The sequence below is a fragment of the Cuculus canorus genome, chromosome 2 (genome assembly GCF_017976375.1).
Source record: "Cuculus canorus isolate bCucCan1 chromosome 2, bCucCan1.pri, whole genome shotgun sequence".
NCBI lineage: Eukaryota > Metazoa > Chordata > Aves > Cuculiformes > Cuculidae > Cuculus > Cuculus canorus.
Window position 1 is genome coordinate 95,281,362 of NC_071402.1, and position 27,301 is coordinate 95,308,662.

Genomic DNA, 27,301 nt, shown 5'->3' on the forward strand with positions numbered 1-27,301 from the left:
CTGTGTCCCACACTGTGCTGGCGCTGTTGCCTGTGGTTATCCTCTGAAAAGCCCTGGAGATACAAGGCTTCCTGCTGATCATGCACCAGTCCTCACTGGGGGAGGAGAGCGTGGAGAAATGTTTTCCTACCCTTGTGGTGACACAATGGGGGAACCCCATAGGAACAAAGCCTGCTCTGACCTCTTGCATCCCACTGCGAAGGGACTGTGTGTGCCAAACACCTACTGAACTGTCCCATGTGAGGCTGATTTCCTAATCCTAAACTCATTATTTGGAACTCAGGGGTGGAAGCACATGGCTGCCAGCTTCCTAATGACCAGTTTAGCCCACTCGGGGCTCTCTGATCTTCTTGCGATGAATTGCATCTTCCACCCCACGTAAGGAGTGAGCTCACTGCAGATCAGGCTGAGTATGGCTCTCTCCCTCCCCTGGCAGTCCTCCCAGATTACAGCATGACCCTCAGCTATGAGTCACTTCTTTTCTCACAAACCCAGACGCTGCGCCAAGCGGGTGGTTGCTCATCTGCTCCAGCACTGAGAATTTACTGTGACTAAAGAAGTTTGGCCTGCAGTAACTCCTTCTCCACATGTGACCTTTCTGAGTCCTGTTGATCCTCCCGCATAGAGTATCTTGATGCAATTTTTTTCCTCAAGCACAGACTAACAGCACTGCTTGGGAGGAGGGAGGAAAAATGCCACAGGGCTCTTGCAGTGCCAAGGAACAAGTGACAGCGAGCTGTTGGCTTTGTGATGGATCTTTCTGTGGACACGTTTCTGAGGGCGGTGACTAGCTGCTTGTCCATGTCCCGCTGGCTGTAATCGATACTTTATACAGGGCAGCGATGCTACTGGTGTGAGTACTTCCTCCACGCACCGGTGGGGATGGGGAGGGTCAGTGTAACCGGTAACCAGTGCTCCTGGTCATCCCAGCAGAGCCTGGAGGGGAGTGTCCAGGCCTGGGATGAAGGCAGCTAGGCTGTTGAGCAGGTCACCAATCTGTTGCCCTTCATTGTACGCACACTCCAAGCTTGTCAGTTCCCAGTTGCAAGCTGGAGAAACTCTTTTTGAGGGCAGTGCTGGTGCTGCCTTTGGTGCTAGCTTTACTGTATCGACCCGGATGCCTGCTCTGGGGTGAAAGGGACAGGCAATGCTTGGCCAGAGCTATCCCAGCTGCAGGCAGGGTCTCCTGGGGCACCACTCAGCTGTGGGGCCAGAGACCCTGCTCCTGCTGTCTCTGCCAGCCGGGCTGCACAGCCAGACAAGTGAATCAGCGCCGTCGTGATGCACAGTCACTAGAGAGCTGACTCCTTTTCTGCAGGCTGCCATTTTCAGGGAATTGCAACTTCAAAGTACTCCTCCTGCCCTCTGCTTTTTTTCTGTACCTATGTGCTTCCAGTGCTTTCAAAGGAGGCAGAACTAGCCCAAACTCCATGTTTTGCTTTGTTTTGTTTGTTTCCTCTTTCTGGAGCTGCGTTCCTCCAATGTTGTCCGGTTCAGCATTTTGCGGTCTTGGCTAAGTATCTTGTAAGGAAATAATTTATAATAAAGCTGGTATGCTGGGGTTTATCATTTATAAGTGTGGGTCAGGGTTTAGTTCACTGTGTTAAACTCTCCATGCTGCATGTGATTTTTCAAGCTTTGTCAGGAACAAAAAGTTCTGGGGATGTGCAAAGCATGACTGCATGGTTTCCATGGAGACTCTGCTAGTTAGGCTATGGAAATCCTGAAAAGGCCAGAGGATGACTGACAATACAAGGTCTTAGCGGCTGATCTGAAGAGCCAGACTGAATTAATGAGATTTTTCACAGAGAGTTATTAGCAAGGCTAGCATGGTATGGCACTTAGGCCTCTTTGGTTTTCTCAGCTGCAGCCTTGGAAAACAGAAATAGGAAGATTTAATTGCTGTTTTTTAAGCCCTTTTAAGATTATTTTAACCTATAACATTTTAAGGATGTAATGAAAGCAGGTTTGTTTGCTTTTTTTATCATTTTGTTACTGTTATTACTGTGTTTTTTTGGTGGCAGTTGCCCTTCATCTGTAGAGAGACGGGAAATTCAATAGTACTTATTACATTGAGCAGTTAATTCCCACATACTGTGAACACATTACTGTTCAAAGTAGGTTATCTCGAGTTCCATTTAGAGCCAAACGCAAGATACCATGTCAGTGGCTTTATATCTCCTAGGGCTATATTAATTATTTATTACTGTCTGCTAATACAAACTGTTAACTCTGGCTAGTAATAGTTTGTTCAGTTATCTATCACTTACTCCTTTCCCGTATTTCTGCCCACCCCCTGTCGACAGTCTGCACAGGCTATAAAGTCATATATAATTCTGCACCAGGTTAATACAAAACCAGTACCGTTACCAGGCCGAGTCACTTAATTTTGATCAAGACCTCACTTCCTTAAAGTTTTGCAGTGGCTGGACTGAGGGCGGATTAATTGGATTGGTAAGGAGTGGATGGTTAATGGTTAAAGGAAGATGTCTTTGCCTATGAACTAAATAGATGCAGTTTCTAGTAGAAGTATCTTCTTCACTGCTTCATTTTCAACCGATACAGCAAAATGTTCAGATGCGCTCCTTTTCTCCCTGGAAAATGCTGAATCTGCTGAAATCAGCACAGCCGGTTCAGTGAAGCGGCATGCTAGGGCCTGCTATTTCTTGTTGGTTTGCACAAGTGCACATGCCCATATGTTTCTGGGAGATGTAAAACCATAATGTTGTTGCTGAGTAATCCACAACAAAAGCACATGCGGGCTGCATTCCTTGGATTCCTGTACAGTAGGCTAATCCACTTAATCTCACTGTTCTCTTCTCTGGCTAGAATTTCACAGTCTCCTTTGATTTGCTGGTTTGTAAATCTCTGATTAAGCGCTTTTGGGGGAGGGCGGGGGATATCATCTCTGAAGCCTCCCTTTTTCTTCTCAAATAGAAAGGAAATGTGGAAGTTGAAATAAGGGATATTTTGATCATCATTTTATCATTGTATTACATTTTTTAAAAAGTGTTTATCAGTAATTTCCTCTCTTATCTCAGCCCTCCTGTGTATGGGCAATGTCTCTTTTTGCCACATGGCAACATTTTCACTCCCTGATCTTCACAATTTTCTTATGATTTTTTCTTTCCAGTTGTGTTTTCAAACAAAAATGCTAATCGGAATGTGTGGAAGTTATTTTCTTCTCTGTTAGTGCACCGATAGCTATTGACAAGCACAGATTACAGGAACTAGATACTGGTTGTGAAGCAAATTGTCAAAAGCATGCTGCTCTAACTAACTGTCAAGGAGGCACTTGTATAGCATGGGTATGAATGCAAGATAAATCCTTAGCTAAGCAGGCAGATAAATGAGGGAGCTTGGCCTCAGAAGGTGTTCAGCTGATACAAATATCAATTTAGGACCTGCCCTTGAAATATAAAAGTATAAGTAAATAATAGAGGTGGCTCACCTGACTTAATGAGTCATAAAGGATGGGAAATAAAACACTGAGCTCCTGAAATAAACCCTTCGTTTAAAATAATAGATTACCACAACCCATTGCATCCTCAGCCACCACAAATGCCCTGCTTTTGAGAGCGACGGGACTGTGCATGGTTGTAAGCAATGCTGACCTCAGGCAGGATCACACTTTCACGCACAAAGCTACATAAAGCACACAGCTGCTCTGCTCTGTGCAGCTCTGACTCAAAGCCAGTTCTTCCTCTGCGTGGTGTGTTCCACTGAGATAAGTCCACACTGAAGCATGGGGTCACTTTCCAACTCAGTGGGAAACTCCTCCACAGTCCCACAGTGTCTTTGGTGGCCTCAAAGGGGGAAGAGATTTAGGTCATTGCCTTCCTCTGCCTCTCACGATTACGCATTTCTCTGAGCAGCTTATGAGTGTCCCCAAACAATGCTGCTGGTAAGAAGGACCTGTCACTGAAGCCAGACATAACTCTCCATCAAGAAATGAATCAGAAAGTGACTGAGGAAGTGAGCAGGCAAATGAACAAACCTATGTGCTACCTGACAACGCAGCATTTGGAGTAGCTTTTCTCAGGCAGAAAGGATACAATCTCCCACGCTCTCCAGGGCTGTCCAGAGCCATTTACAGTTAGATCCAAATTGGGTTTAGGCAGTAGATTTAAGTCTTAGTTGAATTGCCTAGGTTTGGATCTGAAGATGCCAAATCCTGCAAACTAACCTCTGCCCAAAGTGATGAGAACTAGAAGAGAGCAGCCTCTCTCACAGTGCTCCTGCCATCTGGGCCAGTGCCAGGTCCCTGGGAGACACAGCCTGCTCCCAGGATGGACTGTGCTGGTGGGATTTCAGCTGCATCTGAATGGGAACTGGAAAACAAATTTCTCTAAACTTTGACTGTAAACCAGAGCTAAAGCCACCAGGGCAGAGTCAGGCCCCTGGGTATCAAGCTGAACTCATTAAAAAATTCGGAAGTTCTTGTTTCCATATTTTGGCTCTAGCATGCCTGAAATGCTCAAAGAAAGCCTCAGGAGTGCTGTGAATCTCGCCACCCATACTGTTAACCTCCTAGAGCCAACATAACTGCAGTTGGCCTTTCAAAAGGGCTCCCTGGTAGGATTGCTGCAGCTGAAAGTCAGACAGATAAGAGGCCATGGGCAGTCAGCAGGAAGAAATAGGGTCTTGCCAGAGTATTCCCACAGAGAATTGGTAAGTAAGGCAATGTCTGAGCGCTACCTGAATTTTGAGTTCAAGATGTAGAGCAGATAAGTGAACCACAGTGACTCAAAGGCAATAAATCTTCTGTTCCAGACAATATTAATCCAAGGCTGTCACAGAAGGCTAGAGAGGAAATTTGGAACCCCCTTTGGAGCGAGCGTCTGCCAAACTGGAAACTTATACACTGTGCTATGACCTGTCATCCTGTGTGAGCCCATGTTGCTGGGGTGCAAGCCAGGCCGTTTGGCTTTCTGTTCCTCCCAGCTCAGACAGCGTTGCTAAGAGGGAATAATATAGGAGATCACAGAATAGTTCTTTCTGTCCAGTCACACAACTGCTTTTAAATAAGCATGGGTACAAGCAGGGGAGAGAGAAAATACGAAAAAGCAAGGTTCTATAAAAGCTAACGGTAGCAGAAATAACATCTGATAAGATGGTTTGTGATCAGAGCAGTGAATGACCAGTGCCAGCTCTTCTGTCTGTTTAGTAGAGCCAGAGCCTGGCTAAGGCTCAATGTGATGCCAGCTGGTTTAATTGAACCCTTTTTCAAGTGTGCCCACACTTAGAAACTAACTCTTGCTTTCACAAAGCTGAGGCTGACTTGTGTTAGTAAACCTCAGAGGAGAACAACCATGCTGTTTCTGTCAGTATCATACAGCATCCCAACTTCCTGACAATCTGGTGGTTTCTCCTATTAGGTTTAGACGAGTCTTTGAGCTCTCTGTTTGCGTCAAGGTAGCTGAACAGTTTGAAGCTGCTCTTTTATGACATGCAGTGTTTGGTGGCACTATGGGCTTGGCCAGTCTCTGCAGTGTGACAGATCAGGTCTTGACAAGGTTGTGAGAGCGGGCATTCATAGACCACAACTAGCTTTCCACCACCTCCCCTAACTCCCTGCCTGGCTGGGAGGTGGTTCAGAGTGAGAAGGTTATCTTTCCCACTACCAAGGCTAGAGGCTTTGTTCATTCTTAGATTACTATACAGAGTTTGGACAGAGAGATGAAAAGAGCCAGCTTGAAGGACTCTGTGCATGCCAAACTGTCTTGCTTATGCTCTGACTCTGAAAACATGGGGCAGGGAAAATGAAAAAGGATGGGCTCAATCCAGATGGATAAAGATGTCACTGCCCCCACATTTTGAGTTGCAGATGTAATACAGGGGTGGGCTCTGATTCGTTTTGGTGGAAAGGGAGTGAGGCTTTGGCAAATCCTCCACTTGAGCCAAGCCAGCAGATGTTGTGCTGAAGAGGATAAGACCCACAAGCACAGCCTGTTGTTCTGGCAGCTCCACTTGGAGAGCAACAATTTCTATCCAAGAACTGTTAAAACACCTTGGGGAAATTCAGATTATCTTAATGTGGTCTTTGGCAGTGACGGTGGCAGTGGTGAGCTGTGAAATGGAGGCATGTCTTAGGACTGGTCTATCTAATGAATAGAGAGAAATGGTTTTCATCATCCTACTTTATATATCACGGGGAACATTTTTGAAGTGTGTGGTTCATTGTCCTTCAAAGTCCAAATTTAAAAGTGATCTGGAAAGATTGTCACTATCTGTCAGGCCCCCACGTGTCATAGCTTGTTGGGGGTGATCAGAGGGAGGCTGGCAGCTCTGAGCCCTCTTAGTCCTGCCCCTAAGCATAAAAAAGAACTGCACAGGGCAGTGAGGAGAGAAGAGGTGACCCTCCCTGCCATCCCCTCAGGTGTGGTGACAGCAGCTCTCTTGCTGTTTGTCAGTGAATTTACTGACTGCTAATGAAGTGGAGGAGAAGTGCCTTTCAGTGACATTCATACAAAAATATAAGCCACTGAAAACCACTGGCTATTTTTTGAGAAATTTTCTCCCCCTCACCAGATTTAAGCATCATCCTGGGCTTGTTCGGGGTTTTTTAGGACTATATGCTATTGTTGTTGGGTTTTTTCAGCAGTGAAGTTAATAAAGATGAATATCAGCAACAAACTGTCAATTCTTGAGCTGGAGAGATTTTTCACTGAGTGAAATAGACCAGGGAAAATAAATAATCCAAGAAGTGGCAGAGCTTGTAAATATTGACACATACAAGCAAGGAAACAGAAGTTTGGGGAAGAATAAAAAATGGCTTGCAGATTGTTCTTTTCAGGTTATTGCTCTAAAAAATATCTACATTTACCTGGCATGCTGTCTGGGGAAAAGGTAGTATTTTGCAGTTAGAATAGGAGGTTTTAAATGTTTGAAGGGCTAAATTGCTGGTTCCCCAAGCCAGTGTCTCTATTTGAGGGTCAGCCTTCCCAGTCTTTGGGACCACAGTCAGAAATCGTCCTTTTTCCTTGGGATGTCTATAGAAATATCCATGGAAGAGAAAACTAAGGAAGGAGGAAAGATATGCAAGGTGAGAAGCAGAAGAGAGCAGAGGGAGATAACTCTTTCCTTAGCTTTCCCACCAGAGGAGAGATCTTCTTGAGGCCTCTACAAGAATACTTTTTCCCCTCAGCTGAGGTCCAAGCCTACTGCCCAGATGCTTTGCCAGTGCATTGCTCAGCCTCATTTCACACACCGAGAGATGCAGAGCTGCGCAAGTCCCACTAGCTGTTGGTCCCTTTTCCATGTAGGTGACAGTTTTGACTCCCTGGCGCCTGCCACTATGATGTGTGGTTTCCACACACCAGCTAGCTAGTTAAAAACATATTTAAAACACCTCCTGCTTTGTTTTGTTTTCCTCTGCCTTCTTAAGAACTCTAAGAAGTCTACTAGGACTGGCATCTGTAGTTCCCCCATCAAATGGTTGATTGGTTGGTTAGCTGGTTAGTTACCCTACTCCTCCTTTCCTCAAGCCACTCTGTCATCTTTGTGACTAGAGGAGGGTTTGCATTGCAGCCCTGCCTGTACACAGTTTGAAAGCCTCCAGGCTTTTGAATATTGTGATTATATGCAGAGCAAGTCAGTGTTGTAACCTTAAAGAGAGGCTTTTTTACAGTCTTGTAGAGAGGGCAAATCTTTTTGTTCCACCCTGTCATAACATAACAGAGTGCCAGTGGGTAAAAATGACACCTATGCAGTAGCCAACAGTGTTTCAGCCACCCATTATAGCTTAGCGGTCAAGTTGCCATAATTATGGGAGGTGGAATTGAGGTTATTTGGGACGGTGTTCTTACAAGGCAGGCATAAAATTCTAAATAAAAAAGCATTTTCAGATACTCAGTGAAATTAATGGGAGTGAAAGAAGCGTGGTCTTTAATTATTTCAAACCCAGACAGTTAAGGCAGATGTATATCATCAGTCTTCGAAGAATGTCCTCGGGATATAGCCAAGACAGTATTTTTTTTTTCTCTTGTCTTTGCTGATTTAATATCTGCACAAGTGCACACGTAAGAGGATGATACCAAACTTGCACTTCTCAGTTCAGGTCCCTGTAAATGACTCCCCCTTGGAGACTCTTCAAAATGTAATGGCATGGGAATCAGTACTTGAATGTACGTGCCAGGAAGGCAAAGGTGGGTTGACCCTGTTTCTGTTAAGTCAGGGAAACTATGGGGCTGAGCCTAGTATCTAGTGGAAATAAAAAGAAAAACTAATTCCAAGCAGGCCCCAGTGAGAATGTTTTTATCCAAAAAGCAATCAGAGAAAGGAAAATGACCTACCAGATGGAATTGCTGAGGCAGAGGTGAAAGTTAGAAACAACAATAATGAAATGCAATTGAGTATAATTTTGACAGAATGAAGATATTAGAGAGAAAAGGCCCCAGTGAGCCAGTCTTGCTCATCCTGATCCCAGTATTTCATCTGTGCTTGGAAGACCCCTGGAGAAAGCTGTGTCACAAAACTGTAAGATATAGGGGCTGAACCTGGCTGAGGGCTGCAGTGCCTGTAGCCATGCAGTGGGGTCAAGGCTCGCTTGCAGTAACCTGGTTCGGCTGGTAGGCCAGCAAGTGGAAAGGGCTGCTGTGCCTCTTACCAAGACCCTGGAAAGGCAGGCTAGGGTGTACTGGGATCTGAGCCACATGCCCTTTTTCCCTGTCGTGGTATCATCCAGCATCACCCATACTGGCTTTTGGGAATCTCAGAGGACAGACGCTGGACGTGGACTTAACTCTTAACTCTCATTTTCCTGTAAAAATCTTTTAAAGTGTCCTAAGTGAAATTTAGACCCACTTCAAGGCTCTCAGTACTTCCCAAAAGATATGAGAGTCTTAATGTAAATGAGATTATGACCCACTGTGCCCTATAAATTTCAGCCAGTCCCTCAGAGCCCTGAATGGTCAATAAAGTCACTAGGAGAATTAGAAAAACAAACGAAAGCTGCTGTGAGTGAGGTATGCTAGAAAGAGAGAATGTTTTTAGAATTTGCCAGGTGTTTTGTTTGTAGTTTTGTATTTTTCAGCCAGGCAGACAAGGGTGTCTGAGGCATTTGCTGGTGTGGTTGTAGGAGCAAAGAGCAGGAGCTGGGCTGTCTGTGCTGGAGGAGGTGGTGGGAAGTGGAATTGTGAATCTGTAGCAATGTGCAGAGCTCTGTCAGCTCTGTAATAACGAGTTTGTCTGCTTGGGTTTGGCTAGATACCAAGTCAAGGTTTTGTGGTGTGAGTTCATCTGCTGGCTTTTCCCTTATGTGATGTAATGTTCTCTGTAAGTGTGGTATTTATTACGCCCAGCTCTGTAGCTGGTATGTGTAGCTGTAGCCAGCATCAGAAAGTTTGGAAACAGCTTTCCTATCTTATTTGCATCCTTTTGGCTGACCTATGACATAATTCGAGGAGGGTCAGCACTGTGGCTCCCTCCCTTGCTCTCCCCTGTTGCCTTCTCACTCCTCCTCCTCCATCTCTCAACGGTTTGTCAAACTGTCTTGCCTTTATCTCTTCTCACAGGCTTTGCAACAAGTCACAGGATGATTTATGCCCTGATAACTTCTGCTTTTAAATGCTGGGCTAAGAAAAGCAGCCTTTGCAAAAACAGCTTTTGCAGAGGTGTGGGGAAACCTGCCCATCATGCTTAGCAGGCAAAAGCACCATCTCAGCAGAGACCACTTCCCTCTCCGTCCTCACCTGTGCCCAAGGAAGGTGTTGGTAGGAGAAGGGGCAGAAAAAAAGCCTCATGAAGGCTGGGCTGGTGAGTCCCAGCTAGTGAAGGAGCACAGGGTATGCATATCCCATAGCCCTTGTATCTCTGTCCTAATTCCCCTTCCTCAGTGCCCTGCAGAGCTGGAAACTGCTAGGCACCTTGAGGGCAGGGAAGAGGGCCTGGGCTGCATGTTTGGGCTCTTTGTGGGAAAGTCTGTGCTTTGCTAAAGGAGGAAAATATTTTGCAGCTATGATACCACTTTCAGCATTTTATTACAAGCTCCCTTGGTGCTGGGGCTATGAGGTGGCTGGGGGATGAAGCAGGCAGCTAGAACTGTGATTCTGCTGCACTGGCCATGGCATGAGGCAGGCCAGAGCTGCAAACACACTATGGATCTCTGTCCTTCATTAATTTCTGGTTGTGGGGTTTATCTCAGACCTCCCCACTGGCACTGCAGTTGCACTAGAGAGGCAGGTAGCAACCTGTCCGTATGCAGTAGGGCCGGCACCGCTGTGGGACTGCACCTCTGGTGGGCTGGGGGCATGGGCACTGGCATTACAGACTTGCCTGGTTAAATGCCTCTGGGACTTCAGACTAGTGGCAGTTCAGTCTGGAAGTTCAGATGTGAGCATGACTGTAGGCACAGATTGTGTTTTTGTGTTTTAAGCTTTGTGGAGTGACACCTTTAAAGCAGTTCCTTCTTCAAAGTGGTCCCACTGTAATTACAAGACCAGAAAGTTGAGGTGGGTACAGGCAGACAGGAAAAGAATAGTAATATGTTTGTAAGACCTAACAGATTTTAATTGTCCTTTCTAGGTGAATTTTCTACTTCTATTTTGCGATGCAGACAGAGAAGATTTTCCTCTGACTGTTTGATTAATGTGTGTCTGAAATCATTATGCCTCCCTGAACAAAAGCAAGCAAGCTATGCAGCAATCGAGGCCAGCGGTGCCCAAGTTCCTGATGGGGAGAAATCACGAACAAATGAAAATCAGGTGTCAAAATGAAAGCTGAATCCTTACCCGGACTGAAACCTTTGCAGGTAATACAGTGAACGAAGAGAAGAGAAGAGAAGAGAAGAGAAGAGAAGAGAAGAGAAGAGAAGAGAAGAGAAGAGAAGAGAAGAGAAGAGAAGAGAAAAATTTAGACAATTAGTGAAGAACAATTTAGTGAAGATTTTTTGTAATTATTTTTTGTGTGGTGTACCTGATTTCTCAGAGGATTTCTTTTTCTCCTGAAGGACATGGTTGTACTTGCCTAAACTCCTTAACAAACTCATTAGACCTGAGCAAAATGTTCACAACAAAATACAAAATTAGTTGTAACTTGCTTAGTTTCAGGTTTCTTTACAATCGCTAAGCTCAGCCCTGGTTCAATGAGAAGTTTGCTAAAGACCGTGAACTTCTAGAAGGAACATGGACTGATTTATGGGTCTGCATGAAAATCCATGTGAAATTTGCCTTTCACATGGCCATGATGCAAAAATATCTTCTCTTCCCCCCAACCCCTTCTTGCAGTAGAAGATAAAAATGGATGTGTTTTATCTCATGTTTCTGCATCAAGGCTGCATGGCACAAACAGCATTTTGCTTAATTCCTTATAAATCACCAGTAGTGCTAACAACGCAATTCTCATAGCTCTCGGTTTAGTAGTTGTTAGTTTGTTTTTTGCTACCATGAGCCAGACAGGATGAAAATTATGCTGATTTGGATTTATTTTAACTTGACATGAACACTGTTGTACACATTTTGCTCTGGATTATAACAGCTGAAGACAGATCAGGACTACACAGAGGCCTCTCAGCACTCTATGGCACATGCCAGGTCAGAAGAGGGCATGCCACTGGTGCATCAGCTCACATGCTTGCAGAAGTGCCATGGGATGCAAACAACATACCATGCAGGGCCCCTGGGCTGCTCATCACAGTACAGCCACACAGTCTACTGCAATGACAATCATGGCACATCTAAAGCACGGAGTACTTTTGAGGGGTCTGGGGAGGGAAGGGTCACTGGTTTTGTGCTTGTCAGGTGGCTTTCATGGTCAGTGTCTGCCACAAGGCCAGGTCGCTCTATGCTCTCACTGCAGGAATAGTGCATTTGTTTTTGTTAGTCATAAGAGATTCCACGACCTTGTTTCCTACACACATATAAATAGTCTGATATTGACCTCACATTTGGATCCCCAGTTTCTCCACTTCCAAACTGTAAAGGTTTGACAACAGTATGCAGTGCCAGTTACAGGGACTCTGCTTTCTCATTTACAGAGTGGCATAGGTGACCCGTGGAAAGTTCCCACCTGGCCTGCATTGCCATATAGGAAAGAATGAGATGCTGCAAGTGAAAAGACAACAGACTGCAATGGCTTCAACACCTCTTGAAAGATATTTGACATGGGAAATATGCTGGAAAAATAGCCTGGTTATAGGGAAAGACTGAGCCTTGCACCAACACACACCTGAATTCTCTTTATTGTAGGTAAAACACTAGACAAAGAGAAAATTGTGGGTTTTAATCACCACATGCCTGATTTCAAAGCTAAGTTGAAAATTACTTCTCCAAGTTGGAAATTCCTTTTCATTTTACATCCCAAATTAATTTACAGTAAAACAAGTCCATCTAGTTGTAAAACTTGAGAGGAAACACTTGGAAATCTCCCAAACATTATGTTTGAGTAGCTCTGACTTTTCTCTTTCCCTTTTCCCTATCCTCAAATTTTCACTTGTTGATTATTTTTTTCCATTCCTTTATAAGGTGGGTTAAATATTAAATATGACAGCAATTCCAATGGGACCAACAATGTGATTGTCACTCGGCTCTCCTCAGTGGCTACTCCTGCAGCTCGTATGTCAGCCAGCAGAGTCAATGCAGAGCGGCCTGTCCCATTTCCCTCACTGGTTTGTCTATGCAGATGATATGGATTAACCTGGAAAGTGAGAAACTGGAGCTGATCCTAAGCCCTTCCTGCATGTCTGAAGAACACAGATGTGTGGAACTTATAAGCAAGCTCACAGATCACTTCCCTTATTGAGGATCTTTCATTAGGCTGGCCTTACTCATGATATATAGCGTTTCTTCTGCCTCAGAGTTACTTACATTACTCCACTGTTTATCACTTTGTGGTTTTATTTTATATTATCCCTGTCTGTAATGACTCATGAGACTGTGAACACATATAACAAAACTTGAGCTACCTCTTTCTGGCAGAGATGCAAATACAGCTCAGTTCACAAATTTTCCAGCAGCTCTCCTGATCCTGTGTACTTCATAAAGGTGTGAGTCAATAATTCAAATCAACATCTCACCTGCACTGAAAATGCAATCACTTTGAGGACAAATCTGACTTCAGAAATAAAGGCTTGTAAGATTGCAAGGAAAACCCAGCAATTTTAGGGCAGGGTAAGCTGTTTGTTTACACATTTGTGTGTGTTCACCCAGAATACAGGAGTGTTTTAACTGAGAGAAGCTTTTCTCAGTGGGAATGAATGTGAGACTGTACTGGATAATAAATGCTGTGGGTCAGGAGGTTTTCAAACTTCTTTGCCAGCATGTGCTGACTTTGAATGACTCATAGTCCTTCACCTTTTTCTTCCAGGCAGCACGTATCACCTTCCCACCTCTCCCAAAAGTGAAGTATAGTGGCAGAGTGTTTAAAGTAGGACCCAGAGGCTCTAAGCTGAAGGTTGAAGTCCTCCCTTGGACTTCAGCTGAAGCCCTGGAGATGACCTGGTTTCTTGTAGGTGTCTGGTTGTTTGGACTGGGAGTCAAAGGGACCAGCAGGGATATGGGCTGAGCATGCCATAAATCCTGCCAGTCTGAGAGGCCCACTGGCTTAGGAGAACGCTTGATCTTTAACACACAGCTTCTCTGTGGCTGTCACAGCTGTTACTTGGTGTGAGAACATTAGAAGGGGTTTTGAGAACAGTGTTCCAGGCTACTTTTATGAGAGTTTGAATGTGGGAGCAAGATGGGACATCCTCATTTGTACAATATTCCAGGCTCCATAAAGCATCCAGCAAGGTCCCTGATGAAGACCTCTGTCAGGCCATAAGCCGCAGTTTGGGAACACCTGTCCTATGGCATCAATAGACTGTGCCATACATCTTCCCCACTGACTTCAGCATCTGCTGTGCTGCCTTCCTTTGTGAGACTCAAAGCCATGCTGCCTTTCCCTTATGCCAGCTGAAATCAAACCCTTCTGGGTGGATCCTTACATGCATCTGAGCCTCACAAGAGCTCCGGGCAACTTGAGCATGAGGGAGAGTCATTGGCCATGTCCAGTACCCTTGTGTAGGTGTGATGGCAGGTGACCACGAGGGTAGATGTGTCAGTGCTACTGGCTGCCTTGGATGTCATCTCTTCCCTTTCTCTTCCCCTGTTTCTCTTAGGGGACAACTGTAACAGGACAGATGGCTGAAGCTAGACCCTCAGAAACAGAGATGACCAAAATAAGTTGTCACTTAAAAAAAAAAAGGGCACAACCTGATCTTTTGATTCCTCCTACTCCTGACTGTTAAGTGAGGATAATAAATGCTTTCTCACTTTACAGAGCAGTATGACACTAGATATATTTTCAAAGGTGTCTCATGCAACAAGGATGACTGCCACAGGGAAAAGAAAAAAAATAGGCTTCCTCATCCGTTGTATACCCTTTCTGCAAACTCCCTTAACAGCTACTGAAAAAGAACCATCACTTCACATGCCAGCTATCAAATAGGAGGAAGGAGAACCCCCTCCTCTCCAGTGATGTGGGCGTGTTTCCCTCACAACTTGAGCCCTGATCCTGGGTCCAGGCTTACTTCTCCCCAGGGCCAGTGGCACCTCAGTGGGGGCTAATCCTGCAAGGCAGGGAAGGGAGTCAGCCCCCAACTCTGTATTCCCCTTATGTGGGGACATAGATTAAATAGATCATTTCCTAGTGGATCTCTAGTTCCTCACACGCTGCAGAAAGGTGGGTAGGTCCTTCTGCAGTTTTGGGGAAGGCTCTGACAGCAGTGTACCAAAGCACAAAACCTATGGAGTAACAGAAAAATACATGCCCTCCCTTAGCATCAGCTGAAAACCACAGGAGATTTGTTAAATCTGCAGACATAGTTTTTCCTCTTATGGAGAAGTGCTCAGCCTCCGTCTCCTTTCTGTAGGTGTGAAAACCTCTTCCCTTGATGGGGTGGTGCTGTGTGGGTGGACGATGCCAGGTGGGCAGCAGGCGTGGGGGCAGTCTGTGCTTGATTCAGCTGAACGTGTGCATGAGCTTCCTCTCACGCGGCCTGAACCTGTGTGAGGGAAGGAAGGGGGAGTGGTGCTGAAATGGTAATGTCTTACTAACTGTTATATTCCTCATCAGATGGCCCGGTGAGCCATCTTTGAGGACTGCAAATTCAAATCAAGAGAAGGTTGTTACATCAAGGTTTGAATAAGCAATCAAGTAACCCTCGCTGCTTCCCTGCACAGCATTTGCAACCAATCTCGAAGCATCCCAATGCTGCAGAGGCAGGCAAGTGTAATTAGCTGCGCTTAAGGGAGGAGCCAATAGAGGCTTTGGGAAATGTGCTTCTGCAGGAACAGTAGATGTTACCTGGAGATAGCAGAGGTGCAGAGATGTCTGGCTGGGAAAGGTCTGGCAGCACTCTCCTGCCTGCTTCTGCAGCTGAGGACTGTCTTTGACCTGAAACAGGGAGGTTTCTTTGTGGTGATACCCTTATGGGCTGCAGAACAGGGCAGCAGCTGGGGTGCTTGTGGTGGGTCCTCACTAGAGGCAGGGCTGAGGCCCTCTGGGTGCACTGTAGTCCAGTGAGGGGGCTCTTTGGGGCAGAAGGGCCATCCTGAGAGACCCAAATAGCCATACCACATGTACCATAGGGCTCGCTGCTTGGAGGCTGCCAAGAGTTCGGACTCCTGCTGCAATAGAGTATTAACAGGCACCGCAAACAAGGGCCAACAACCAAGTCATTGCCCTTTGAAAACCTGCTGCTGCCACTGTTCGTTTTCATAGTCCTTTCCCCTACAACAGTATAAACAAGCTGTCATCTATTTTTCAATGAAAAATACTTTTGCTTGGCTTGGGTTCACGTTGCACTGTTACTATTTGCTGTCGCGGAAGCTGCTGCAGCTATAAATAACCTCACCACAAGATCCTCTTTTCTGTAAGTTTGAGTGCTTGCTTCGGAAGAGGCAGACAAGATTAGGATTTGTTTTGAATGGGAGAGTCTCTTGGCAGAGGTGATGGGTAGCTGCCATCATCAGGGCACTCACACCCCATAGGCCCAAGCTTCCCGGCAGAGGATGCAGAGCCTGGCTGCCCAAAACTGCTCTCATGTCACCCAGGAGGTAACACTTGTGCTGAGAGTGGTGGATGAGAGCAACCAGCAGTGATGCTCCACTTCCATCAATGCAACCCAGTGCCACTTTCCATGGCCCTTGCTTTCCCATCTGATTGTGTTCCCCTGAAAGGGCCTCTGACAGCCTGGACACAGCTCAGGAGAAACACCCCAGGGCCGCTGCAGCCCCCACTGACTCCAGGACATGACAGCCCAGGAGCCTTGCTGGCCCCTTCCAACACCTACTGGCATGCAGTCAAGGCCAATGGGGAGGCCAGAGCATGTACATGTGTCCTGACTGCAGGGCAAGATCCAAACGTTCAACCTAGCAGAAAAATGCTCATTCCTTGGGCTTCTTTGGCTTGGGTTTTCTTCCATATTGCCAAGTCTGGTTCAGATGGGAGGGACAGATAAACCCTGGGTCTGGCACAACAGAAGGGGGAGGAAGAGGGGCAGGACCCCATTTTGCAGTGGAATAGTACAAAAGTGACATCCTCTCCAAGTACACTTGCATCTCACTAGATGGTTGCAGAGCCCCTGGGATGTGGGGAAACCATACAGTGACTGCAGGCATGTGCTTCGCAGGTGATTCGTTCAACCTCTGGTGCCAACCAAGTGTGAGATTAACCAAACAGGTTTCATACACTCTCCTCTTCCAGGAAGCATTTGCTTTGTTGTCGTTGTCCGGGGCTGTTCTTTCCTCCATCTGCCGTCCTGCCTTGGCCTCATTCATGGTGACAGCCACATCCACCGTCATGCACTGCTGCTGATGGTAAATGCGTGTCTTGGGCAGGGGCCATGGTGAGGCTTGCCTTGAGGTGGAGCAATGTGGTTATGCTCATCTAGATCACTGTCCTTGCTGCAGTAAATGCTCTGAGCTGATCATGCCCTAGATAGAGCTGGGAGTCAACTTCAGAAAGGAGAGCTGGTTTTGACTGCAAACTGAATGAACACGGTGACTCATCTCAGTTCCTAAAAGCGAAGAAGTATTTGTTTCCATACCACAAGAGGCTTTAACTTAACATTCAAGGTCTCTGGCTGTGTTTCACTTCTATGGCTGGCTGCCACTGATCAGGGTTCATCGCCCTCCCTCTCTCCTGTCTCCAGACTTGCAAAGCTCTGCCCCTGCCCTGGTGCAGACCCCCGCACTGAGCTGACACAGGAAATTTGACCAGGCAAAAATTATCCCCTTCTTCTTTATTTTCAGCAAGCTTAGTTTTCTTTAGTTTTAGCTCTGGTGTCAGGAGCAAGGCAAAGGGGAAGGAGGCCTGTCCTGGATGACTGGAAGCTTTTGGTCAGCTTAGCATGCACTCTCTGTCCCTAAACAGTGAACCCACACTGTGCCGCGTCTGCCTTCCCCTTGACTGCTACGTGGACAGAGCTGGCAGAAAGTGTTGCTCCTCCTTTCCCCAGGGCTCAGGCACCAGACCAGAAAGAAACAAGCCTGCAGATTTATTCCCGAGCCCTTTTGTTTTTGTGATACTTTACTTTCCCAGCCAGACAGGATGAGAAACAGCTACCACCAAACTACTACGAGTGAGGTTATTCTTGAAGTGTTTATAGCTTGGCCTTGCTGGAGAATGTTTGGCTGCCTCCCAAGACAGCCTATTCTCACTGTGTTTCCAAGGCAGTCTCTGAACTTTCGGGCACTTACCCAAACAGAATCTGGACTTTTTGAAGTTTGCTTATCTCTGTTTATGAGGGCCTGCTTCGAAGGGGAGTCAGGGGAGTGCAACTGAGACCAAGGGTTCAAGGAGCAAATGAGACAGTGCTGAAAGGAAGCTCTGATACGCTTTGTTTGCGTTGCACATGAGAGTGGTGCCCCAGTGTCCTCTGAACACCCAGCTCTGGTCTGCCCAAGCTAATAGTCAGCCTGGCTGTATCTGGTAGATCTCTTGATTGCAAAAGGCTTTTAAAAGCCTTTAAAAGGCTTTAAAAAGCCTTTAAGTTCCTCAGTCATTTTTAATTTATGAAACCAAAGGTCAAACTGATATGGGAGTGCTTGATTAAATGAGGAGGGGGCAAGCTGATGTAGCTGGAGCTTCAGACCAATGTTCTCCTGTGAACCTGGAGGGGTTAAGGTGAGAGCTGTCAGGTTTTGCACACCTCTGCAAAGTAGTGGTTGGCCTGTTCCAATCAGCCTGGCTGAGAAAAGCAGCCTCTACTGCTGCTACTTTTCCCTGCCCTCTGTTTTCCAGACAGTCAACTGTTACTTATTTTTCTCGAGGAGATTCTGCCTCATTATTGCTGGAGGACAGCAAGTGTTTGCTAAATTCTTCCCATTTTGTTTTTATTCCACAGTATTTCCTGTGATGGTATCCCAGGATCTCTCTGTTTTCAGCTACAGAGTGAAAAAGCTGTATCAATCTAGAATGAATAAAACTCAACCCAAAATATGGGTGAGGAATGAGCTGTGCATTTTAGCACATGCATGTGAATTTGCACTCCGCAAAAGGACTTTAAAACAATAGTAACTGAAAGCTTGCTTTACATGTTTAAGGACAAATACAAACCAATCAGGATAAAATCAAATGAAATATATAGTACTATTGTTGAAATTCTGATATATTCAAAAGTTATTTAATTGCATGCTACTACAGAGTATCCTTGGTTGCCACTCTCAGTTACTGACATTATTAGTCTAGCATTATACTGTTCAAAATGTAATAAAATATTTCCATTAGTTTTGGAGCAACATGATCTCTGAGAAAATAGACATTTGAGAATGCACTGCGTGATCAGGCAAACGCAGGGATTTGATTTTATTAATTGGCTATTAGGGCAAACTTCAGCCTTTCATAAGTAGCAAGTGATGTCAATGCTATGTTTGTTTAAACTCATTGCTGTTTGAACTGACTGAGCAACAATAATAAACCCCTTTGTTTTTACATAAACATTTTTTTTTCTCCTACAGGGAGCTCTTTTTATTTAACATGTGCCATGAAAAAAAATCACTGTGTTACTCCGTGTAAAGCATGTCTGTTTAAATCAAGTCAATTAAATGCAGTTCCTGAGATTAAGGAGAAAGCAGCTGTATTCTTGTTTGGAGCAGCTTGTTTTTTCTAGTTGATTTAGTTGCAGTTTTCCAATGTTACATAAACAAATAGTTTAATCAGGAACAATAGTGTGGAATCTTAACTTTCCTTTTTCCTCTACCAGTGGCAATAAATAGCATACATAATAAAGAAACTGTAATTGTGAAACAATGCCATGCAAAAGATAACACAGTGATTATTTTCAGTTTTAGAAATCTGGCATGAGCCACAAAGTTCAGAAGCAAGGTTTCACTATAACACAGACTTAAACGAGGTAACTGACCCCACTGAAGTCAAAACAGTAATAAACAGGCATACAGGCTTCCTCCATGCAAAAACTCCTGTTAAGTCCTTGATGTAGCTGAGAAATCACATCCAAAGTTACAGTCTGCTCCCTGTTCTTTGGGTTTCTCTCTCTAACATAAGCAGTATTGGTTAGCTATACCCAGGCATGAGTGTGAGTGTGTGCTCATGCACACGTAATTCAAAATGTAACACTCTCCCGTGAGTGCTTCTACCTCAGGGAAAAGATGATGGGATTAAGTTCGTGACTGATATTAGTCATGTTGCTTAATACACTGGTGGGAGGCAACAAGCTGCTGCTCAGACAAATGCCAGGCAGGAACCCATGTATTTGAGCAACCCCTTAAGTTTTGCGCTCAGTGTTTTGTATGAACCTTGCAAGAGGCTATAGTCAGTGCAATGAATTGTGACAGTAGGACTAGAAATGTATCGCTCTGAAACTCTTTGAAAATCTGAAGCTGTAACCCAGTTCCTGCCTAAATTTAGTGTGGTGCATTGTGTGACAAGACAGTGACTCAGAGCAGTTACTCATATGCTCAAGATGCTGTGAAGCTGGTACCGTTCTGGTGAACTTCTGAACTGTTGCCTTAAAAGCCATCGATTGCTACTTTGTGTGTGTAGCTTTTCTGAGAAGGTTGTGCTGAAGGAAATTTGAATAGAAAGTGCCATTAATGTTTTCATTCCCAGCTTTAATTCATCATCTCTGAATATATTTCGCTGCCACTTAAACACTGTGGTTAACTCATAGCTTGATCAACAAGTTCTTGAATAAGTCAGCTCCTAAATGAAGGAGCTTTTCTCACAGTGCCTTGAAGGGGAGAAAAAAAATGTGTTTTTTAAACCTTCTGCGTAAGTAGTTAGCACGACCTGTAAAACTCACATACACTCCAAAATAACAACAGCAAAATAACATGGAGGAGGCAGTAAAGTTATTTTCCAAAGTTTTCCTGTGTTTTATTAAACTTCAAAAATATCTCTGTTGATTCTAATGTTCTGTGGTTTTGCATTAAGATTTCAGGGATGAGTTCCAGGCTTTCTTCTCTTTTAATCAAGTGAAATGCTAAATTTTTATGTGGATGTTTTTTACAGATAGGTGTTTTCCTAAACAAGTTGAATTGTAAATAAAGATGGAGGATGATGGAAAACTGCTTTCCCTCTGACTCTTATGGGAAATCAGAAAATCTGGTTTGCAAAGCAGTAAAAAAGCAGGGCATCCATTTTTTTCTGGCCTATCAAATCTATGAAAGGAATACAAATTCAGACTTTCTTTCACACAATGAGCACAGTGCTTTATTTTTGAGATGTTTGTGTTTTATTTGAGTTAAAAGTTTCCCTTTAACTGAGTTGTCCTTTAACAAATCCAGGCACCCTGTGTCCAGGATATGCCTAGGGTGCTAGACTTCCCTTGCTGGAGGGCACAGTAGAATCTGAATAGCAGCTGTTTTGACTTGTATGCATTAACTCTGTCTTTGCAAGGCATACAGTTCGTCAGCACTCTACTATGGCCTTCCATCAATTTGTTTAGAGATTAATCTTCCCATTTGACAAAAATAATTTTTAAACTTCAGAGCCAGGTCATCCCTCTGTGCTGTGATGTGATGCAGAGGATGTGAGCTGATGCCAAGAAGCAATGGTTCCAGAGGGCTGCTGCTGGTGCCTGGGGGCCAGGCCAGGGGAGGAGGGTGGCATTGCTTGGGCATAGCAGAGCTGCAGTGGGCTCCTGAGTGACCGCAAGCCAGGAGGAAGCCACCTGGGAGGACTTGGGGACCCCTCAGTGGGGCTAAGCCACTGGCTGATCTGAGAGGAGCGGGCAATGTACTAGTAAAGATGCCTGAGTCCCGCTTGAAGGTGCATTTTCACCACTGCATTATGGACGGAAACAACAGAAAAAAGATGGGCCCATTTCCCTTAGGAATCTGGTTAGTTGGTTTAGTTTAAAAAGCAAAAAAAAAAAAACAAAAACAACAAAGTGCTGACAGGACATTGTTGGCCAGTGTAGACAGGACTTAAATATGTTTTAAATCAGCTAAAGAAGCAGCAAATATGCTTAACCCATTTCCTTCTATAATACTTTGTGTATCCAGGGAAGGATGGAAAGAAAAACAGCACAGTCAAACTTAGTGATAAATTTTAATCCTTCCTGGATTCACTATCAGCTAGGCTCCTGCTACTGTTTACCCAGCTGAGGAGATCTTTAAGTGGGTGTCTCCATTTCCATGGTTCTCTTCCCATTGTGAATAAGGCAATGACTACACAATGAGGCTGTTACAGAAGAAAGATGAGCTGGCTGCCGCCAACAGATCTTGCACTCTCCATTTACAGGGCTATAATTATCCTAAGTTTTAAAACACAATGCTATCTGCTGAAAGGGACCATCTGGGTGAAGACCAAGACATCCCAAATGAATGACTGATAAACAGCTCGTGTACTGGAGGAGCACACACCACCCATACACTGCAGTTCTAAAAATGCCACTTGCGTTAAGGAATGTCTTTAAGGAGCTTTCATGTAGTGTACACTGTAGGAGGGAGGCGATCAAGTGTGTTTGTATGAGTCAAAGTAACATAACAAAGCAGCAAAAATAAGATCAGCCTCACAAACACAGTGGAAAGCGGTCTTAGAACACTGAGGTGCAGTGGAGAAGCAGTGCCCAATATGTGCTTTGTTGTTTCCTTTGTGAGGGCAGGGATATTACAAGGAAGTGTTAGCTTTGGAGAGGGGAAGAATGTAAACCTGTGCTCATGGGAGGCCTTTGCTTGCTAGACAGGAGGGTAGAATCATAGAATAATTTGGGCTGGAAGGGACTTTAAAGATCATATAGTTCCAACCCCCCTGCCATAGGCAGGAACACCTCCCACCAGATCAGGCTGCCCAAGGCCCCGTCCAACCTGGCCTTGAATGCCTCCAGGGATAGGGCAGCCACAGCTTCCCTGGGCAACCTGTGCCAGTGCCTCACCACCCTCATGGTGATTAAATTTCTCCTTATGTCTAGTCTAAATCTGCCCCCCCTCCAGTTTGTAGCCATTGACTCTGGTCCTATCACTACAAGCCTTTGTAAAAAGTCCCTCACCAAGCTTTCTTCTAGCCTCCCACCTTGTGGAGTAGATTGGCTATCAGCCTGCATCAGGGGGTAAGTGGAAGCATGAGGCTTGGATGGGCGCTGTTGTGCTGGAGAAATCTGCACTGGTTTCCTCCATCCACCATACTCTTTGGCCTTGTCTACCAGCTTTGTTTTCCACCTGCAATGATAGGAAGTCCATCTTTCTTCCTGTTCTTCACCCACACATCTTATTAACTTCTAAGTTCCGCTCAGCATACACCATCCCTGATTCATTATGGCCAGTTCCCTTTGGCGCTGCTTTATATCACAGCAACAGTGAACAGAGGTTTGTCCCATAACACGTTCCCCATGTGCATCAATAATCCTTTACATCTTTTCAAAGCAGTAACTTGAGCCCTGGTCATGTGTATGGTCAGAAGTCTGACTCAGGGTGGCTGAAGTAAAATAATGTAATCAGCTGCAGCTGATTTGCTTTAAAATTGCCCAGTGTTGCCATCCCTAGTTTATAAATCCAGATGGGGTTTTGCCTGGTAATCTAGGTTGACCATAAGCCTTGCCTTGATTAGCTCTTTTAATTTGCAAAATGGTTCATCTTGAGCTTCAGATATTTTGTAGAAAATCAGAGATATAAAAATTTGCCTCTGAAACCTGGATCTTATTTTTAGTGCCACTGTGTCTAGCCACACCTTCTAGAGCTTGATCTGGCCCATGGCCTCTCTTGCTAAATTGTTCTTTGGTTATTGACTGTTCTCAACCCCTCCACCTATTTTAAGCTAAATAGATTGAGTGCCATATATCTTTTAACTAGATTTATTTTCTACTGCTGTTTTCCTTGGCTTTTCTGTGAACTCATCTCCATTCACAGACACCTAAATATGAGCATTCAAATAGGTTATGGCCTTCATAGTCTATGCTTAGAGAATACATGTGACTGCATTTTTCATCATATTTAAATACAATTTTGCAGGTGATGCTGTCTGAGGGACTTGTCATCTTCTTCTGTGCATTGCATTCCCTAAATCTTCCTCTTATCTGCAAGTTTTTCAAGTAAGTTTTGCTGTCATCTTTTCTTGTCTTGCCTGTCTGGCAAAAGTCAAATAGAGCTAGGAAAGGATTCTAGCTGGCTCTCAGTGGAAGCAAACCCATTCACTGATACTTTCTCCATTTATTGCCATTCATGAGCTGTATTTATCTTTCATTTCAAATGGATCATAATAATTTCAATTCTTTTAAATTCCTAATGACAATATTGTTGTTAAGTCTCACAGACAATAAAGCGTGTTACATCACACCAATACTACTACTTTTATAAGCCAAAACTATAATGTCATCAAAACAGAATTCTAAGTTAGTCAAACAAGGTTTGTTTCATAAACTTCATTGTCAGTTTTCATTATCTTTCCTTTAGTCCTTATATAATTGAATCTTGTATCAGCTTCTCCATTATTTTATTTGGCCTGTCAGGTTTACAGTTACCTGAGTTGTTTCATTTACTCTTTTCTAGTAGCAGCACAGCCTCAGCTTTCTTTCATTTTAACTTCCTCTAGTGTAACAAGAGTCCTCAAAAATTATCGTTATGTAACTTTTTAAACAAATAATCAGTCAAATCCCCTTCATAGCATCCCAGCATAGGTCACCTGTAAAGGTGGACATTGTCTGTTGGATGAAGGACTCTTCTTTGCTCTAGAGTTGCAAGCATCTTTTAAAAAAGTGAGGAGATCAAGTCACCTTGAACAAGATGTCTCAAGTGTAAATACCCCTAGAATCCACATTCCTCAAACAACCTGGAAGCAAGCTCATGTGGTGTAACCCTCTACAAGACAGCGCCCAGATGCAATTCAGAGCTCTGGGACTGTGTTCAATGTATACAGAGACAACATGGTTGAGGCTGTACCAGAGTTGGCTCTTTCTGCCCCACATGTGATCCAGCGCTATCTTTGGGGGCCTTGCATCTTAATTAAAACTTTGTTCTGACATGCTTTCGTGCCACAATGTAATGTATACAGCATGTATCCATGCTGTGAAAATACTAGTCTGGGGGGCAGTGACACAGCATTACAGACTTTTCAGAGGTAATCCCAGTCCCCGTACACACCCCTCAAAGTAATTATGTCCCAGCATCAGAGGGGTTCCACAAGGTGTGCAGAAGTCCCGTGGGCCAGTTTACGTCATGCAGGTCCCTGGCCTGTTTGTATGTACCGGTAGAGGTGGCAGCTACTATAGCAGCAAATGAAGTTTAGAGAACACCAGTTATTTAGTAGCCATGTCTCAAATGACTTAGGAGCTTACATGTCAGGGTACTAAACTGGCATTTTACCCTAGGAACAGCCAGAAACCAAGTCCTCAGACCATGGCCGTACAAGAGGCTCCCTGTGTGAAACGAGGCCTGATGTCAGCATCAGGTGCTAAAAGAGATTTCTAAATTATGACTGAATGTAATAGCCTTTTATGATGCATTGCACTAGCTTGATCTGCAGGTGACAAAAGCATTTATTATGATTGAGTGTCATTAGACCAATTAAAATACAGATCACGCTTACTTGCCAAGCCAGGTTTGGAAATGCAACCTCATCCAGACCTGAGGCTTCAATGTTTGAATCAGTTTTAGGAAAACCCCTGTTTCAAAATCTTAAAAATAAAACATGTAAGATCTTCACTTAAAGAAATACACGACTGCTCCAGTGTCTCCTAGAAGCTACTTCCTCCAACAACATGTGCCATTTTCATGTGCAAAGTACAGCTTTTCCTACCCTCCCACTAGTGTTTCCTCTCTGAGCCTTGCAGAGCTGGAGGGACATCAAGAACCATGAGTTCTTCGAATGGTAGAGTAGGCAGGTGCCACTTTGCACCACCTTTGTCTTCATCTTTTGGTCTCTATATTTTCATGGAAAGTATGCTGTAACCAGCTATAGGTTACTTTGCTCCTTAAGAAGGTATTGGGTGGTAGTCTATAGCACTTCTAGCATAGGAAGCGGGGCTTGGTTTTCTTTGGCCCTAAAACTTCCGTGCCTCTCAAAAAAGTAAGGCTACAAACAACTGTAAAGTTGAACGATATGCCAGCTGTACCTCACTGAAATATTAACAACTTTGCTCCCTTCTTGATCTAAAAGATCCTTCATTTTCTTAAATACCAGGAGTAGAATGGTTGATACTAATGGCTTGTTGCTGTTGTGGAGGAAAAAGTATTCTTTATGTGGATTCAATTTGTCGGACCTTTCTGATTGCCAGTGGTGAAAACTTTTGAAGACACAGAATTTTTTCTACAGTGAGAAATGCACTTAGATCACAAAGTTTGAACCTGTCTAAAATACTCTCCGATTTCAGATCCAGGTGATTAATGGTGAGAGCTGGTTATGTCCTCCTGGGGATGCTGGAGTTTAAGATGTTGTAAACACAAGTTTCACATCACACCTATAGTATTTGGATCCATTCCCTAATTCATTAAATGCTTGGTAATGAGAAAGAGAGAAGTATTATAGTTGCCGGCCAGTTTTCAGGTTTGTCTACATTTGTGTTGTCTTCAGCTCAGCCTGTCTAAAGCATTTTCTAAAGGTTCAGCTGTAACCTGCCCATTCCTCATGCATTTCAGACAATTGCAGGGCAATTTCCTTCTCTGTTAAACACTTTCTCTTCAGATAGAGCATAGCCAGGCTGTGATTTGGTTTTTTTCTAGGCTGTTTTCCTAGACCTCTTATCAGATCCTCTCTTATCTCCAGTAGTCTGTGATCCAGCCTGTTTTATCTAATCTGATCTATCTCAGCCTTTATGCCATGCTGGTGGTGCTTGAACATCCCAACAGCCTACTTTTGTTGCCTTTTTTTGCCCCATGAGTGCCACTCCTTCAGCCAAGAAAAACCTGGGACAGTCATCAGATAAGAATAAATCCGGCTTTGCCTGATAATTCCACTGTCCGGCTTTGCCTGATAATTCCAATGTAATCAGCCTGTCCTGCAGCTTGATGGAGAAAAATACCTTCCAGGCTGGGTCCAGGAAAAGAAAAAAGCAACGTCTTTGTGTCCTCCATCTCCTTTGCACAAGGTCTCACATGGCTTGGCTGCCCCTGAAGTCTGAGGCAGCAAGCAGGCTGTGAGACCTGCTGCCATGGCATGCTTTTCACCCTGTTGCAAATTTACCGTCAAGGAAGTCCACAACTGGACCTCCTGAAATTTGGCCCTGGCAGCAAGGGCTAGTGTTGGCCGAGCATGTGAGCTTGTCTCCCTCTCGTGGTTAACCAGATCTGGGCTTTCTCTGGGGTCATTTTCCATGCTCTAGGGGTAAGGATTAGGTCAGCTGCTCCAGGGTTTCAACAGGATCCGGAATGGCCTATGTCAATAGCAGGTATCTTTTGGCTTTCTTGCTGGATGGCAGTGGAGTGAGCTTGAATGCATGTAGTTATGACAATGCAATGCTTTAATGCAGTGTAGGCGTGACTTCTCAAGTGACCAGGCCCAGGAAGAGTAAGGCTTCTGTATTTCTGCCTGGAAACAGCCCCCTAGCTAGGAGTGAGCCATCTATCAGGTAGCTGTCCTCACAAACATCTACTAAGTATGTCAGTTAAAAAAGGATCACACTTAATAAAGGTGTCAATCTGACAGCCCCAAAATCATAAGAACCATTGCATGTGTGCTACTAAAAATGTGAGCATGTTTCCACCTGGAAAATCCTTTACACTTTTGGAGCTGAAGGTCCATATTATTTGTAATTTATGAAAAAAGCCACACAAACATTTCTGGGAGTTATGGGCAGAAGCTGAGATGACAGTCCTCTGTTTTTGAGGTAATCTTGTCATGTAATAAGCCAATACACTCTCTAAACTTTTAAGAAGGAAAATGTCTGGCAAACTTCCCCAGCTGATCTCCTCTTTCCTTTAATACACCC

General features: G+C 44.5%; 1 long non-coding RNA gene across 1 annotated transcript; it reads left to right on the forward strand.

Moving 5' to 3' along the window:
- The first annotated feature begins 505 nt into the window (after positions 1-505).
- On the forward strand, positions 506-20,338 carry LOC128851482 (uncharacterized). The gene is made up of 3 exons (XR_008448855.1): positions 506-853; positions 10,525-10,750; positions 11,975-20,338. It is a non-coding gene; the product is annotated as an uncharacterized LOC128851482 (long non-coding RNA).
- The last annotated feature ends 6,963 nt before the right edge of the window (positions 20,339-27,301 follow it).